The sequence below is a fragment of the Pseudorca crassidens genome, chromosome 18 (assembly GCF_039906515.1).
Source record: "Pseudorca crassidens isolate mPseCra1 chromosome 18, mPseCra1.hap1, whole genome shotgun sequence".
NCBI classification, from domain to species: Eukaryota; Metazoa; Chordata; class Mammalia; order Artiodactyla; family Delphinidae; genus Pseudorca; species Pseudorca crassidens.
The window spans coordinates 48,092,018-48,107,857 of NC_090313.1; the positions used below are offsets into that span (position 1 = coordinate 48,092,018).

General features: G+C 37.6%; 1 protein-coding gene and 1 non-coding gene across 4 annotated transcripts in view; both read left to right on the forward strand.

The window, feature by feature from the left end:
* The window catches only part of DIAPH3 (diaphanous related formin 3), a 551,502-nt gene that overhangs the window by 419,737 nt on the left and 115,925 nt on the right, over positions 1-15,840 (forward strand). The window lies entirely within an intron of this gene.
* Positions 11,698-11,880, forward strand: LOC137211535 (U2 spliceosomal RNA). The gene has a single exon (XR_010937134.1). It is a non-coding gene; the product is annotated as a U2 spliceosomal RNA (small nuclear RNA).

Consider the following 15,840-nt stretch of genomic DNA (forward strand, 5'->3'; position numbering starts at 1 on the left):
TATCTGAGGCTTGGATTACAAGGATAAACCACCTTCTTGAATGAGGACCACTATTTATTTCTTTTAATAAACTCTCTATTAAAAGATCTAAATTAATCTAATAAGTTTATACTCTTAGAAAGATCATGGACATTTTAGATTATATATAGATTATAAATATAGACTTAGACTATATATGTGTGTGTGTGCGTGTGTGTATAGAGAGAGAGACAGAGATCATCTTTTATTGCAGAATGAGAAAATCCTGATAAAGTATCCTGTGAGACCTTGGGGCTAAAATATCACGGAATATATTTTGACAAAAGATGACCTCAAAAGTACAATATTCTAACTCCAGAAATTGTACACACTGAATAATTCAGCCCTTGTGTTGTGCTCCAAATCTCTACCCAAAATACTTTTGTTAAAACCTTTCCCTGTTTTATCTTTTGCTTTGTCTGTTAAGACCTAGGAAGAAATTAAGTATTTGGTATTTTTCCTTGCTAAACCTTCACTCATTCATTTATTTAGCAAAATGTATTAAGCACTTGCTGGGCACTTAATATGTAGTGATTCCCTCTAAGAATCCACTATCTAGTTGGGAGACAGATGAGCAACAATTCTCATATATCTAATTAATGCCAAGATAGCGGTAATGCACAGAGCTTTTGGAACACCAAGAAGTCTGAAAGACCAATCCAGACTTTATGAGGACAATTCAAACTTGGCTTCTAGAAGGACCTGAAATCAAAGCTAAGTTTTGAAGGATAAGTAGAAATGAGGCAAAACCCTGAGGGCAAGCGTGAGCGAAGAAGCAGAAGCAGCATGCACACTTTCCCAGGAGGTCTTTTCTGAACCTTAGTCTGAACCCTGTAAAACTGTATGCTCTTATAAGCACCTATATGCTCTTACTAGCACCCTGGTTTTTCCTATTATGCGACACACATTTGCCTTAAAATGTTCTTATTCATTGTCTGCCACACTACTCCTGAGTCCCATCAGGGTGCAGACAAGACAATAAAGGAGGGTTTCTGGCTTGTTTACTGCCGTAACCCCAGTTCTTCCATGGGTTGGTGCCCGACACATGGATATTTAGTAAGAATGTGTTGAATGAACAGACATGCTTATGTTTAGGCTTGCATAGAACAATTAGTGTACATTGAGCAAAATCGGGTCTGCGGTTGTCACCCAAATAAGTAGGACTTAGTATGCCAATTGCTAAAGCTCTATCTGTAGCTAGGAGTTATCCTTCTCATCTTCTCCCTAATATGTTATCTGTCATCAAAAGGAGATATTTGATCGTCACAGGTTTGAAGGTTGTTGCATTAGATGTGAAGGGTTAGGCTCAATCTTGATTGGATTATTTACTCCTTAGCAGTGGAGAGTTACTTATTAATTAGATTTCTTTCCCTTGCTTAATCAAGCAAAGTTTAACAACAGTAAATAAATGAAAGCATCTGCTAATGAGTACAGGGCATTATCTCATTTCTTTACTTAATACAGTGCATTTGAAATCTAAAGATTTTCTATAATTTGTAGAAAATAGTAAGTCAAGATAATCAAAATATTTATTAACGCATTTTAATAAAATCATACCATATTTGGGTGTTGGTGAATCAGTGTTAGTGAATCACCTGGCCTGGTTAAAAATAAAGGACCAGATAGGGAATAAGTATATTGAGAGTCTGATGCCAGACCAAGAACTTGGACTACTGAGGTTTTTGAGCAGGAAAATGACAGGTCTGAGCAGTTTGTATGGAATCAAAGTGACAAATGTTAGAGAGAAGAAAGAATCGAAAGGACTTTGTAGCCGCTTTGAGCCGACATGGTTTGGCTGCAAGGAATGGGGAGAGTTAGAGAGCTGATCAAGGTACGAGGGGAGAAGCCAAGTCTAGAGCTCTGTGTTGATACCCTCACAAAGACTTGCTAACACTGCATAAGCAGATGAGTTACCTGCAGGAAATCTTCAAAGCTAGAGAATGCAAGTCAAGGACTGAGCCTTAGGAATGGACACAGGTGAGTAACAGAGTGAGTGAGAGACAGAAAAAGGATGAAGATGGGAAGGATTGCATAATAGTGGAGCCCACATTATGAAGGTTGAAAGAAGACTTTCAAGGACTTGGTATGACTCCATGTCCTTGAAATGACTTGGTATGACTCCCATTTCTTTTTCTTTGGTTGTTTCTTTCTTTTTTTCTTTATAAAACTGAGTGGTATTACCACTGAGTGACTAGTGTTTTTCAGGGTACAGTGATTTCTACTCTCTTCAGGGACTTCTTGTCCCTTGTAGACTCTGTAAAATGTTTGTGACAAAGCTTTCACAAATATGAATTGTTCGGCCACACCTTATGGTGCATCTGCCTGCAGTTTGATTGCATCTCATTAGATGGTTCTCTTTTCATTAAGTGGTACGGTGGGATTTTTTTTTTTAATTAACTGGATATAGAGTAATCAGAAAGAATTCTATAAACTATATGCAATTAAAATCCCTAATGATAAAACTATTTAACTGTGACAAAATAAGATAAAACATAATCAAAATTTTAGGCAAACAAGGATTACACATTTTCAGTGAGCATCCATAACCTAAACAAAATCTTGCTATATTATCTTTACACCAAATCAATTCTTAATAGGCTTAATTTGGGTTTGATTATCTATTTTGACTCTTCCACTTATGTATGGAGCTTTGAGAGATTTTTATAGAAGTAAGATTGTATTGCCTCCAGACACAGCTGCTCTGCCACTCCAAGACTGGAAGTCAGAATTAAATGTGAAGCTAGGTAGATATCTTTGAATTGGCATGATTTCCCACAAAATAACACTAAGGGGGGCGCACAAGACAGGCTTTGTTGTTGATATATTAAAACTTCACACACAACCATCCCCCCTCCCTGCTTCACTCAGCCTTGGGTCCCCTTATTTCTTGACCTACCTTTTTCCGAAACAGCAAGAATTTGTCTTGAGGCAGAATTATGAAATTTGTAAGGTTTTCAGTGGTGTCTATTGAGCACTAACTACCATAAGGCTTTTCTGAAAACAGTGAGGACGACACCAAACCAGTCTTTGTCTAGAAAACCTTATCTATCAAAGTAGTAAATGGTGACAACTACCATTTCCATTTTTTTAACTGTATCCTATTTTAAAGTAGAAAGAGCATAAAGAATAATATAGTCAAATTATATGATTTTGCTAAATGTCATTGGCTTAATTTCTTGAGAATCTTTTTTTGTTCTCTTTCTGATGAATTTGTGCCTGCCTAAGGAAGGGAACTATTAAAATACTAATTGTTTTTCACACCCTTACACTTGGGCTTTCAAGCAGAATTAAGTACTACCTGTAAGTGTCAAAAGACTTAAACATTTTTTAAGGAGACTTTTCTAGCCCAAGAATATAAAACAATTTGGGTGATTTCACATTTTATTCAAACACCAGTCTCTGCTATTTACTATGTAGTCAAGCAAAAGGAAGAACAAACTCAGCAGGGCTCCTGCCTGTGTAAGGATGCCCTGTGGGTAGACAGAAAGGCCTTTCTAATTTATAGTCAGGGCAGGACAACCTTTTGGCTAGTCATTATCAAACAGACTCTTAAGCATGAACACGTTAGAAAGTTCTCAAGTAGTGAGGACCTCAAGTTGTTTTAAAAGGACATTTATGCAAGAAATAGCAAATGCCTCTCATTTAATGAGTACTCACAGATGTAAGTTGAAGGCTGAGACTAAATTGAGTGAAAGGAGATAAAGAACTATTGTATAAGAAAAGTTATGTCCTTGACTTCTCTGAAATAGTTGTTATGATTAATATGTCTCTTGTTCTATTTGTGTTACACAGTGGACTATAATTGTTATCTTTAAATTTTGGGGCCCATTCTAAATCTCTCCTTTTCTTATAGCATAGGTTCAGAGTCTGGATTTATAAGGAGTCAATGGATAGACTCTAGAAGCTCCTTTAACTCTGTACTTTCATTTTAGATTTTGTGCTTGGGCATATTTTTTTTCCTGCTCAAAGGATCTGTTGATTTTATCAAATTCTCCAAAGAATAAAAAATAATTATTTTATTGTTTTATTACTGGTTTTTTACAAATTTTCTCTATTTTTACATGTTACATTTTTATGCATATATACATGACGTGTTTTCCCCATTTGTGACTACGTCAATAAGAGTCTAGTTCTCAAATGACTTTTACTGTTATTTTTTTGTCATTTGAAAACTAAACTTTCATTGACATAATCACAAATGTGGAAAACATATCAAATGGTTGGTGGATCTACAATTTTAGTGACAAATAAATTGTTTCGGATAAACAGTTAAGGTCCAGTGAACTTGTGCTACTGTGGAGGTTCACTCAGGAGGCAGGGAGGGGAAGACATCACCTGTACCCAGGACTGTCATTAGTCTTGCTGGATCTCCCAGGCAGGAAGGTGTGTGTGCAGGGCTCACTGGGTTATGCAGCTGGGAAAGAGCAGTCTCCCAGAGGCCAAGAGAAAGAGCAGTCAGCAAAGCCATAGGCTTCAGAAAGGCCAGGTAAGGAAAGGATGGAGGAGCGCCCAGGCACAGATTGGATTGAAGGACACAGGTGTCACTGTTCACCTCTGGAAGAGCAGTTGTGGTAGAATAGTAGAGACTGAAGCCAGACAGTGTTGGTTAGAGTAGTGGAGGCTGTCCTTTCTAAAAGCCTGGCTATGAAAGAATGAAACAGAAGGGAAATAGCTGGAACTAGAACAGGTTGTAGTTCAATGAAGGGGTTGTGTTTCTTTGCCTTTCGTGTGGCTCTGGCTTTACTGTCTGTATTCTGAAGGGAAGGAGCTCCGGAAGGGAGGGATGAGTGTTTGGTGGGGCAGTATTGAGGGTGAGGTTGCTGGGGGATGGGATGGGAGAGCACCTGGACAGTGGAAAGAAAGGATATATGGAGAGAAGTGGATACAAATATTGAGTAAGGGAGTTTGGAGGTCTCACGTGATGAAGTCTTTTCTCTGAGAACTAGGACATAAGGTCTCCTCCTGAAAGTGACAGTCTCTGGGTGAGGAAGGAAGGCAAGGGCAGTGGAGGATGGCATGTCTCCTAGATGGATTGTGAGAGGTTACTGCTCAGGGAGATGCAAGATAATTTTTGCATCAATGGCCCAGCTGAAAAAAGAGGCTATTACTTGTGTAATAATGGCTGTCCGTAAAGTCTGAGGGAAAGAAAAGTAGCCCAGGTGCTTCACAGGCCCTGTGACAAAGGGCATTTTGTTCTCCAACTGCCTAAAAGCTCTAAAGGTTAATCTCCAGATGTAACCATAGGGGTCAGTTTGGCAGTAGGCCAACTGAGTGTGCTTTAGAGCAGGAGTCCCCAACCCTCAGGCCACGGACCGGTACCGGCCCGCGGACTGTTAGGAACCGGCACAGCAGGAGGTGAGCAGCGGGCAAGCCAGCGAAGCTTCATCTGCCGCTCCCCATGCTCTCATTGCCGCCTGAACCACACCCCCACCCACCGTCCCTGGAAAAATTTTCTTCCATGAAACTGGTCCCTGGTGCCAAAAAGGTTGGGAACTGCTGCTTTAGAGCACCAGCCAAGCAGAGTCATCCCTTTTTTAGCGGATAAGGTATTTCATGTTTTAAAATAGCGTAGTACTTAATTAGGAAAATAATGGACACTCTGTTGGAACATCTATGCCATCTAAACACAATGCTGAAACAGTGTGTTTAAGCATTGTTTGGGTGTCGTGCTACATATGAGGAAGGCACTCTAGCAGGGATGGTGGGGACCCTAATGCAGCTGGTTTTCCTCCAGGCACGTGCCAACTACATCATGTGTCTGAGATCTTTTCCTACAAAAACAACGCTTGGTGTTAAACTCAATATTTCTAAGGCACTACTAGATTTACTTTTATATTTTATTTTATTTGCCCCTCATTAAAGTTCAGTCTGGAGTAGCCACAGATACAGAAACCACTTTTCAAGATTGTCATCAATATCAGAAATAAAGGTTTTGCCAAGTGCCTGTCAGGTATTGTAGTTACTTAAAAAACAGCAATAGCTGTTCTTACTCACTGACTATTTGTGAAAGCATAAAACTAGCCAGATTCTTGAATCCTGCTTATAGAAGCCTTGGGTGATCTGGTCAAACAGTATGACTTGAAAACAGCATGGTGTCAGGCTCGAGCTTTAGAGGCAGACAGGCCTTGGTTTGACTTCTTGACTTAATAAAAGGGTGACCCTAGCAGCTTATTTAACCTTTGGATTTCCTTTTCCTCAGCTGTAAGAGAAATTACACTATGTGCTTCATAGACTATTTGGAAGATTAAATAGGGACTATACTAAAGTACCTACAGTTGAGTAGATAGCTAATAAATTCAATAGATGTTAGTTCCTCCTCATTCTTCCCCTTCTCTGCGTACCTTCCATGATGCATGTGTCAATAGAAAGATTATAAATTCTTGAGCAAAGTGACAGTAGTATGCAGAATGGGTGTGCTAATTGGAGAGATTGAAATTAATTCTGTTACTATGAATAGGTCCTATACTGCACTTAAAATGCATTAATTGGTATGAATTAGTTTAGAAAAGAAAAAGACAAAAAATTAAAAGTCTATAGAGACTTTTGGTTTTAAAATAAAATAATAAAGGTATTTTTACCTCCTTTTCCCCATGGGAGTCACCACAAAGCCACAAGGAAAAGGAGTAATGAAAACCAGTGTCAACTTCTATGAAGTCAAGACATGTTTAACCTGGAACAACTGCATATAAAGACAGGGAAGCAGATATTGCGGGAGAGAGGAAATTGGAATCCAGGTGTATTCATTTCCAAGGCTACCAAACAAATTACCGCAAACTGGGGGCCTTAAAACAACAGAAAATTGTTCTCTCACAATTCCAGAGGCTAGAAGTCCGAAATCAAGGTGTTGGCAGTGTTGGTTCTTCCTGGAGGCTCCGAGGGAGGACCCATTCCCCCTCTCTCATTTCTGGAGGTGGCCGACAGTCCTCGATGTTCCTGGGCTTGTGGCTGCGTCACTCTCATCTCAGACTCCGTCTTCTCATGGCCTCCCTGTGTGTCTCTGTGTCTTCACATGCCCTTCTTATATGGCCACGAATCATTTGGTTAGGGCTCACCCTAATCTAGTGTGACCCCACCTTAGCTTGATTACATCTGCAAAAGCCCTATTTCCAAATAAGGTCACTTTCACAGGTACCAGGTGTTAGGACTTCAACATAAATTTTGGGTGACACTGTTCAATCCCCAACAGTGGGGGATCCCAATGAGAAACAGACTGATGTGCTCCTCACAGCATCACATAAGGGCTCAGGAGTCACGGGTGCCAGGAACCACTGACAAGAGGAATGAGACACCCAGCTGAAAGTGGGGGTGATGGCAAAGGAGCAGGTCAACCTCCATCCAGGCAGCATGGCTCCCAAGTCCAGACTTGTGACCCTCCGGCTGCACTTCCCTCCCTTCCTTTCCTCCTCCCCTCCAGGAGGTGGGAGGTACAGATGTTGTTTGGAAAAATTGTGCTGGAAACTATAAATGGGGTGCAAGCCAGAGGTGAGGTGCTGCACTGGAAACAGGGGTTACCTGAACACAGAGGTGGATCTCCAGGAGAAAAGAGGAGACGTGAATAGCACAGGCCTCTTCTGGCCCCAGCCACCACTCAGTGGAAGCCAAGCTTATACTCCAAGCAGATGACAGAAGATTTTTCTGGAGATAATGAACAGTCTAGAGAAAAGGCCTTCAGATACTGGCATTATGGGCCCCCTTCCCTCAAAAAATGCTAACTTACTGCAAGAGCATTCCACAGAGAAGCCCACTAGTTAACAAGCCTACTCACACAAATTATTTTCTCTGAAATATTAATTTGGCCCAAGGACTCATCAGCTGACATTTGAGGAAAACATTCAACATGAAAAAAGAAGGGAAACAAACCAGAGGAACTCTTAGTAAACAGAGAATAACACCATAATAATTGCAAAGATGTCAAATATTTCAATGATGAAAAGAATAGGATGATATATGTCATATATATAAGATATATATATATGTATAAAAGGATTAGAAACAAAAATCTTTTGGATATGAAAAATATAGTAGCAGAAAAAAACAGTACAGTATTTTGAAAAGCATAAACATACAGAGTTCTAGGGAAGATAAGGGGGAAAATGTAGAATTTACAGATAATCTGATATATCTGACTGTACAATTTTTATTATATTTGTATAACTGTATACGACTGTGTACAATTGTATAATTGTATTATAAAGCTTTGGGGACAAGTATGGAAAGAGTGATAGGCACTAGGAAAATAAGAAGCAATTGTTAATTCTAGAAAAAAGTGATGTACAGTTGACCCTTGAACAACATGAGTTTGAACTATATGGGTTCACTTATATGCACATTTTTTTTTCAGTAGTAAACATTATAATACTACACGATCTGCTGTTGGTTGAGTCCATGAATGTGGAACCACAGTTGGGAGGAACCTCGTGTATGGAGGGCTGACTATAAATCCTATGCAGAGTTTCAAATGCGTGGAGGGTCGGGGCCCCTATCCCCGTGCTGTACAGGGGTCAACTGTATAATCATGGTACACTACTGGAATTTGGCATAGCCTTGTATGCTATTTTACAGTCATAATAGTAAAAGCACTGTGGTAGGCAGATTCCAAGATGGCCCTCGGTGATCGCTGCCTCCTGTTGTTCTTTCTCATGTAACCCACCCCCCAAACATTTTCCAGCATTAGTCTGTATAACCAGCGGAATGGGGTAGAAATGATAGTATGTCACGTCTGAGATTAGGTTACAAAAGATACTGTGACTCGTCTTGGGTGCTGTGTCTCCCCGTTTCTTGGTTCTGGGAGAAGCTATGTTGTGAGCAGCCCTATGGAGAGACCCAAGCTGTGAGGATATTAAGCTTCAATCTATCACAATAGAAAATCAATAAGTAATGTCTATAATTGATGAATCAAGAGATAGCAGGAGAAGCATCAATAAGGAAGAGAGTCAGGGACAGTGGACTGCTGTGTTTCATTGGCAGCCTTTTGGATTTCTTCATAAAGTAACCATTAACTTTAAAGAAAGTTAAAGTTAGAAGTATGAAACATCTAAATGGGCAGCAGGTGGGCAGTCAGGATGGCGAAACACCTAATGACTCAGTTTATCCCTATTGAGAATAACCAGAAGCTAAAATCTCTCGTAAGTTGTTTATCTCCTTCTTTACTAAAATACACAGATTTTACTTTTATTTTTCATTTTTCTTTTTCACTTTGTCTCTTCTAATAACTGTGTATAAAGGAGACTTCTCTCTGTTCTAGCTTTCAGCTTTTCATTTTTATGTGATCCAGAGACTAAAGTGCTCTTCACTATGCATTCTTAAAGAGTGATGATATGGGTGATGAGAGTGAGTTACGGTGGTACCTCTAGCTCAGGATAATGACTGTGCTTCTCCATATAAATCATACAGTCTTCCCACTTTTTTTGTGTCCTGTAGATAGCATTGGCCAGTGATTTTGCAGCACATATCTGAATATATTTGTCCTTTGTAATTCTTAATGTGAGAGAAAATGATGGAAATGCATAATAGAGAAAATCAAGCACCACTATTTTTTTTCTTTTTTCTTTTTTTTTTTTTTTTGCCTTTTAGAGCAAAAGTAGCCTTCCGGTGCTGCATAAGAACTTGATGGCTAATCTGTATTCACTGACTCCTTAGGAAACAAGAGAATGGGATGAGATTTGCATTTGGAATTCATATTAGTTACAGTTATTGAGTGAGTGTTTGTAAATTAGTGTCTTAATACATTACACTGGCCTCATGAAAGCCAAGGATGTAGCTAATGTAGCTAGAAGAACTATTTGTGCTTTGGAGGGGAATGGTGGTATGACTACTTGTTATGTAGTCTAGGTAAGGAGGTAAATATTTTTCTACTTTATGAGGGTCTATAAATTTATTTAAGAAAGCATTCACATGCATTAGGAAAGCTGCATGTCCCATTGATTCCCAAATAAATTAGAAATTATTAGTGTTAACCATGATGTACGTTATTGTGATATGATAGCATTTGGCTTAAACAGTTTCACCATTTATTAGCTCTGATATTAGAATAAATGACAATGATCATTAAATGCTATGTACATTATCATTTAACTAATTATGCTCGCAATCTCCTTCTATTAGTCAAACATCTTTGGGTTAATTAGAGGAGCTGCCTAATCCCGATTTCTAGAGGAATAATGAAATAAAGGAACATTGAAGTATGCTAAAGAAAGTGTTAGCGCATCACCGTTTACCTCATATATCGACTTCATTTACCCTCACCCAGTGCATTATCGTAGCCTCAAGGTTAAAAGATTCTGGCAATTCTTTTTATTTTGAAATATGATTAGGCCGTTAAATTATATGTTCATACTTTTCCCATTAAAGCATGTATGCAGCAGAAAAGTGCTAATATGCAAATGAAAACAAAATTCTCATACCCATATTGAAAGATGAACCAAAAAACACTGTTTAGATTAAGCATTAAAAATGTTAATAACACCTTGTACTTTGATTCTGACAAGCTAATAACTCCAAATCCATAGAATTTTAAGGTTACAAGTATAAGACACAACCAAGAAACTTTTATTATTAGTCCTTTTATTTCTTATTCTTGTTAATATAGTTAGGCTAAGGGATTCTTAAGCTGATGTTTGTTAAACCATGAGCAGGGTTTTATTTAATCCAAACTATATTTTATCATTGGGTGAAAAGTATAACTTCATCCCTTTGTCTTAGTCTTCCCCATGTCCCAAAGGAGGAGAAAAAAAGAGAAAAGTATCTTTTAAAATTCATTGTGACCTGTCATGAGGCAACTTCTCAAATAATGATGATGAGGCTCTATTTTGAACGTGCAGACAGAAATAAATGAAGGGCATAGGGCGTGAAGAGGTAACTAGTACAGTCTCCCAGGCAGAGAGAAGCACCGCCCAAGAGAGCCCCTGGGATCCGTGCTACACTTGCAGCCGTTGGCAGCAGTATCCTCTCTAATAAGTCTCAAGGTTTTCATCACTTCCTGAACACTGCTCTGTCTGTTTGCTACTCATTTGCTGGAAACTGGACAAGGCCTATTACTCTCCATTCTATTAACCTCCTTTCTCTTCATTCACTGATCCCCATTCCCTTTCCTCACCTAAATATAAAAAGACATGATCTGCTCAGGGTGAGAGATAAATATATTCAGTAATGGAACTAAGTAGGCAGAGTCAGTAACCCTAGGTACTATGTCATAGTAACTTGTAATGTTTCCTAGAAATTAACTCTGTGTTTTCTACATATTTGTTTGTTTTAAAGCCAGGAAAAGGGAAGGTTTTGAGAGTAATGTTTTTAATTATTAGTTTGTGATGAGTTTTCATGTCTTGCTGGTATGCTCTCTTTGTGGTAGTTTCTCTGCCCCTGGGTCCAGGCCTATCTGTTTTGAAAAGTGTGATTTATTTGTTTCCATGTTGTAGACCTATAGGGTTAGTCACGTGTTCCTCTTCTAAACAGATCTGTAGTCCTACCTAGAATGTCTTTATAGTTTTACACTAAGATCTTCTTTAACCCTTCACTGTCCTCTTTCAAGAAATACCGAATACTATTTCTACTTTCTTTTTTTTAAGTAAAATTATTCTTTATTATTTGAAAAAATTTTTAATTTAATTTTTATTTTATATGGGAGTATAGTTAATTTAAAATGTTGTGTTAGTTTCAGGTGTACAGTAAAGTGATTCCGTTATCGCTTCTCAGCCTTTTGCCTAAGATCAAGTGTAGTATCTGTTCTTATTAGTATTTCAAAATCAGGAATAAAAGATTTATAAATGTACAAATTGTTGCCTCAGCAAAGCCCTCTCCTTGTTTCAGTAAAGTACTTGGCACTATGCATTTCACTGCACTGGGAAGTATTATTTAGTTTTGTTTAAACATTTCTTATCTTATACTTCTTACTGCATTTTAAATGTATACTGTATATAGAAGAATAACATATAGAAAAGTACACACTTCCTGAGTACCTGGCTTGATGAATGCTCATAAAGTAAGCTTACCTATGTAACCAATACCCAGATCAAGAAACAACATTATTAGAAACACAGAGCCCCTTCCAGATTCTCCCTTTCATAACCTCGCATCCCACACATATCCTGACTGTGACAGCAGTAACTAGACTTACTTTGTCCTTTTTATAAATACAACCTTACGCTTTGTATCCATGTTGTTGTGTGAGGTTGTAATTTGTTTGTTCTAATGGTTATTTAGCATTCCACTCTGAATATGTGAATTTTTTTTCTTTTGTTCGTGGATATTTATATTGTTTCTAGATTTGGGCTATTACAAATAGTGCTGCTAAGAACATTCTTATACATGTCTTCTGGCTCTGTCAGAAATATACCTATTGATCTGCATGAGCTGTTTGTATATTTTGGAAATTAATCCTTTGTCTGTTGCTTCATTTGCAAATATTTTCTCCCATTCTGTGGGTTGTCTTTTTGTCTTATTTATGGTTTCCTTTTCTGTGCAAAAGCTTTTAAGTTTCATTAGGTCCCATTTGCCTATTTTTGTTTTTATTTTCATTACTCTAGGAGGTGTGTCATAAAAGATCTTGCTGTGATTTATGTCAGAGTGTTTTTCTTATGTTTTCCTCTAAGAGTTTTATAGTGTCTGGTCTTACGTTTAGGTATTTAATCCATTTTGAGTTTATTTTTTTGTATGGTGTTAAGGAGTGTTCTAATTTCATTCTTTTACGTGTAGTTGTCCAGTTTTCCCAGCACCATTTATTGAAGAGGCTGTCTTTTCTCCATTTTATATTCTTGCCTCCTTTGTCATAGATTAGTTGACCATAGGGGCATGAGTTTGTCTCTGGGCTTTCTATCCTGTACCATTGATCTATGTTTCTGTTTTTGTGCCCTACAAACAATAAATGCTGGAGAGGGTGTGGAGAAAAGGGAATCCTCTTGCACTGTTGGTGGGAATGTGAATTGGTACAGTCACTATGGAGAAGAGTATGGAGGCTCCTTAAAAAACTACAAATAGAACTACCATATGACCCAGCAATCCCACTACTGGGCATATACCCTGAGAAAGCCATAATTCAAAAAAACACATGTACCCCAATGTTCATTGCAGTACTATTTACAATAGCCAGGACGTGGAAACAACTTAAATGTCCATCGACAGATGAATGGATAAAGAAGATGTGGTACATATATATAATGCAATTTATTCAGCCATAAAAAGAAATGGAATTGGGTCATTTGTAGAGATGTGGATGGGCCTAGAGTCTGTCATACAGAGTGAAGTAAGTCAGAAAGAGGAAAACAAATATTGTATATTAACACATACATGTAGAATCTAGAAAAATGGTACAGATGAACGTATTTGTATGGCAGGAATAGAAACACAGAACTAGAGAATGGACATGTGGACACAGGGGGGAACGGGAGGGTGGGATGAACTGGGAGAATAGGTTTGACATAAATACACTACCATGTGTAAAATAGATAGCTAGTGGGAACCTGTGGTATAGCACCGGGAGCTAAGCTTGGTGCTCTGTGATGACCTACATGGGTGGGATGTGTGTGTGTGGGGTGGGGGATGTCCACGAGGGAGGGGATATATGTATACATATAGCTGATTCACTTCACTGTACAGCAGAAACTAACACCACATTGTAAAGCAATTATACTCCAAAAAAAAAAAAAGGAAATATACCTAGATGTGTAATTGCTGTTTCAGTGGATAAGCGTATCTTCAGCTTTAGTAGATGCTGACCAACAGTTTTCTAAAACGATTGTACCAGTTTATACTTCCATCAGCAGTGTATGAGAGTTTTCATTTCAGCAATTCTGGTAGGATAGCTCATTGTGGTTTTGATTTGCCTTTCCCTCATGAGTAACTTGAATACCATTCCATGTTCTTTTGTCTTTTTGAATATCTTATTATGTGAAGTGCCTATTCAAGTCTTTTGCATATTTTTCTATTGGCTTGTAGGTGTTTTTCATATTGAGAATAAATAGATTTTGGTACAACTTAGAACTCCATCGTAACACTTATGTCAAACTGCCCATTAAAGGAAAGACTGTGTTACTTTTTAGTAATATAATATTCCGTATCACTCAGATGTTCTAGTGAGAGACCTTAGAATGACAGGTCTGGTCAATATATGTTAAAAGAGCAAGCATGTTGTAGACTCTGCTGCCTATTTACCCTGTTCTGTTAAATTCCCTTTGGTGTACCTGTCCATTGTCTTTTCCTCCTTGTTGTCATGTGAGAGCAATTCAGGGCCCCTCTAGCTTTTCTGACTGAACTGGGGACACTACAAGAACATTATTCTAGAAAAGCTATGTCATGGTAAAACTTCAGAAAACCATTTGTAAAATGAATGAATGAATAAATGAGTGAATGAGTGAATACATGAGTGAATATGTGAATACATGGAAGAAAGAATAAACACATGATGGCATAACTGGGTCTTGAAGTTGGCCCTTCCAATGCTAATCTTGATATAAATTCCATTATGCCCTAATATTTACTATTAATCAGGAAATATTGAGTATGGTAAACTATTGCCATAAAACCTTGTCCTCAACTTGTAACTCACAAACGTGTATCAGAGGTGAACTCTCAAAGTAACAAACTTGTGATGCATTTAGATTTAATTTTATGATAAAATTTGAATAGCTTTTTTTAAAAACTATTTTTGAATACATAGTCTATTACCAAAGAAAAAATTCAGTTCAATGCACATGATTCTACTATTGATGAGTTAGATCCAGATTAAGTGAATGAATGTATACATTTCTCCTAGAAGATCACTGTCATTTATATGTCACAAAAAAATGTATCATATCTTCCAAGGTCAAATATCAACATATTAATTCAGGTAGTTTTAAACTGATACAGAATAAATATGAAGTAGAAGCTACTCTTAGTTTTTATTTATTTTTTTATTAATTTTTTTTTAAATTGTTAAAAAAACACATAAAATTTACTATCTTAATAATTTCTAAGTGTATAGGTCAGTAGTGTTAAGTATATTCACATTGTTGCACAAACAGATCTCCAGAACATTTTCATCTTGCAAAACTCAAGCTCTATAACTCATTAAACAACGACTCTCCATTTCCACCTTCCCTCAGCCCCTGGCAACCACCATTCTACTTTTCTGTTTTTATGAACTTAATTACTATAGGTACTCATATAAGTGGAATCATACAGCATCTGTCTTTTTGTGACTGGCTTATTTCACTTAGCATAATGTCCTTAAGGTTCATCCATGTTGTAGCATGCGTCAGGATTTCCTTCCTTTTTAAGGCTGAATAATATTCCATAGTATATATGTACAACATTTTGTTTATCCATTTATCTGTTGATGAACCTTTGTGTTGCTTCCACTTCTTGGCTATTGTGAATAGCGCTTCGATGAACACAAGAGTGCAAATATCTCTTCAAGATCCTGCTTTCGATTCTTTTGGATATATACCCAGAAATGGGATTGCTGGATCATATGGCAGTTCTATTTTTAATTTTTTGAGAAACCACCATACTGTTTTCCATAGCAGTTGAACCATACTCTTAGTTTTTAAATGTTGATTCTAATTTATGGAAGGGGGAAAATGATATGTAGTTTACTAAGTATGTGTTCTTAAGTTCATTACTTACCATGCTTCCTTCTCTATAAAATGTGGTATTAGACTATCCCATAGTAAGGATGGGCCCTACATTTTTAACCAGCTTCTTTAGGGTTTTACCTTTACATGGTTTAAAAATTTTTACTGTTTAATAAACAGCACTATTTATTCAGGACAAGTTAACAGATATGAACAATTTTAAGGCTTTGTTATTCATATTGCCACACTGATGTGGGAATGGTGAAGAGATTAT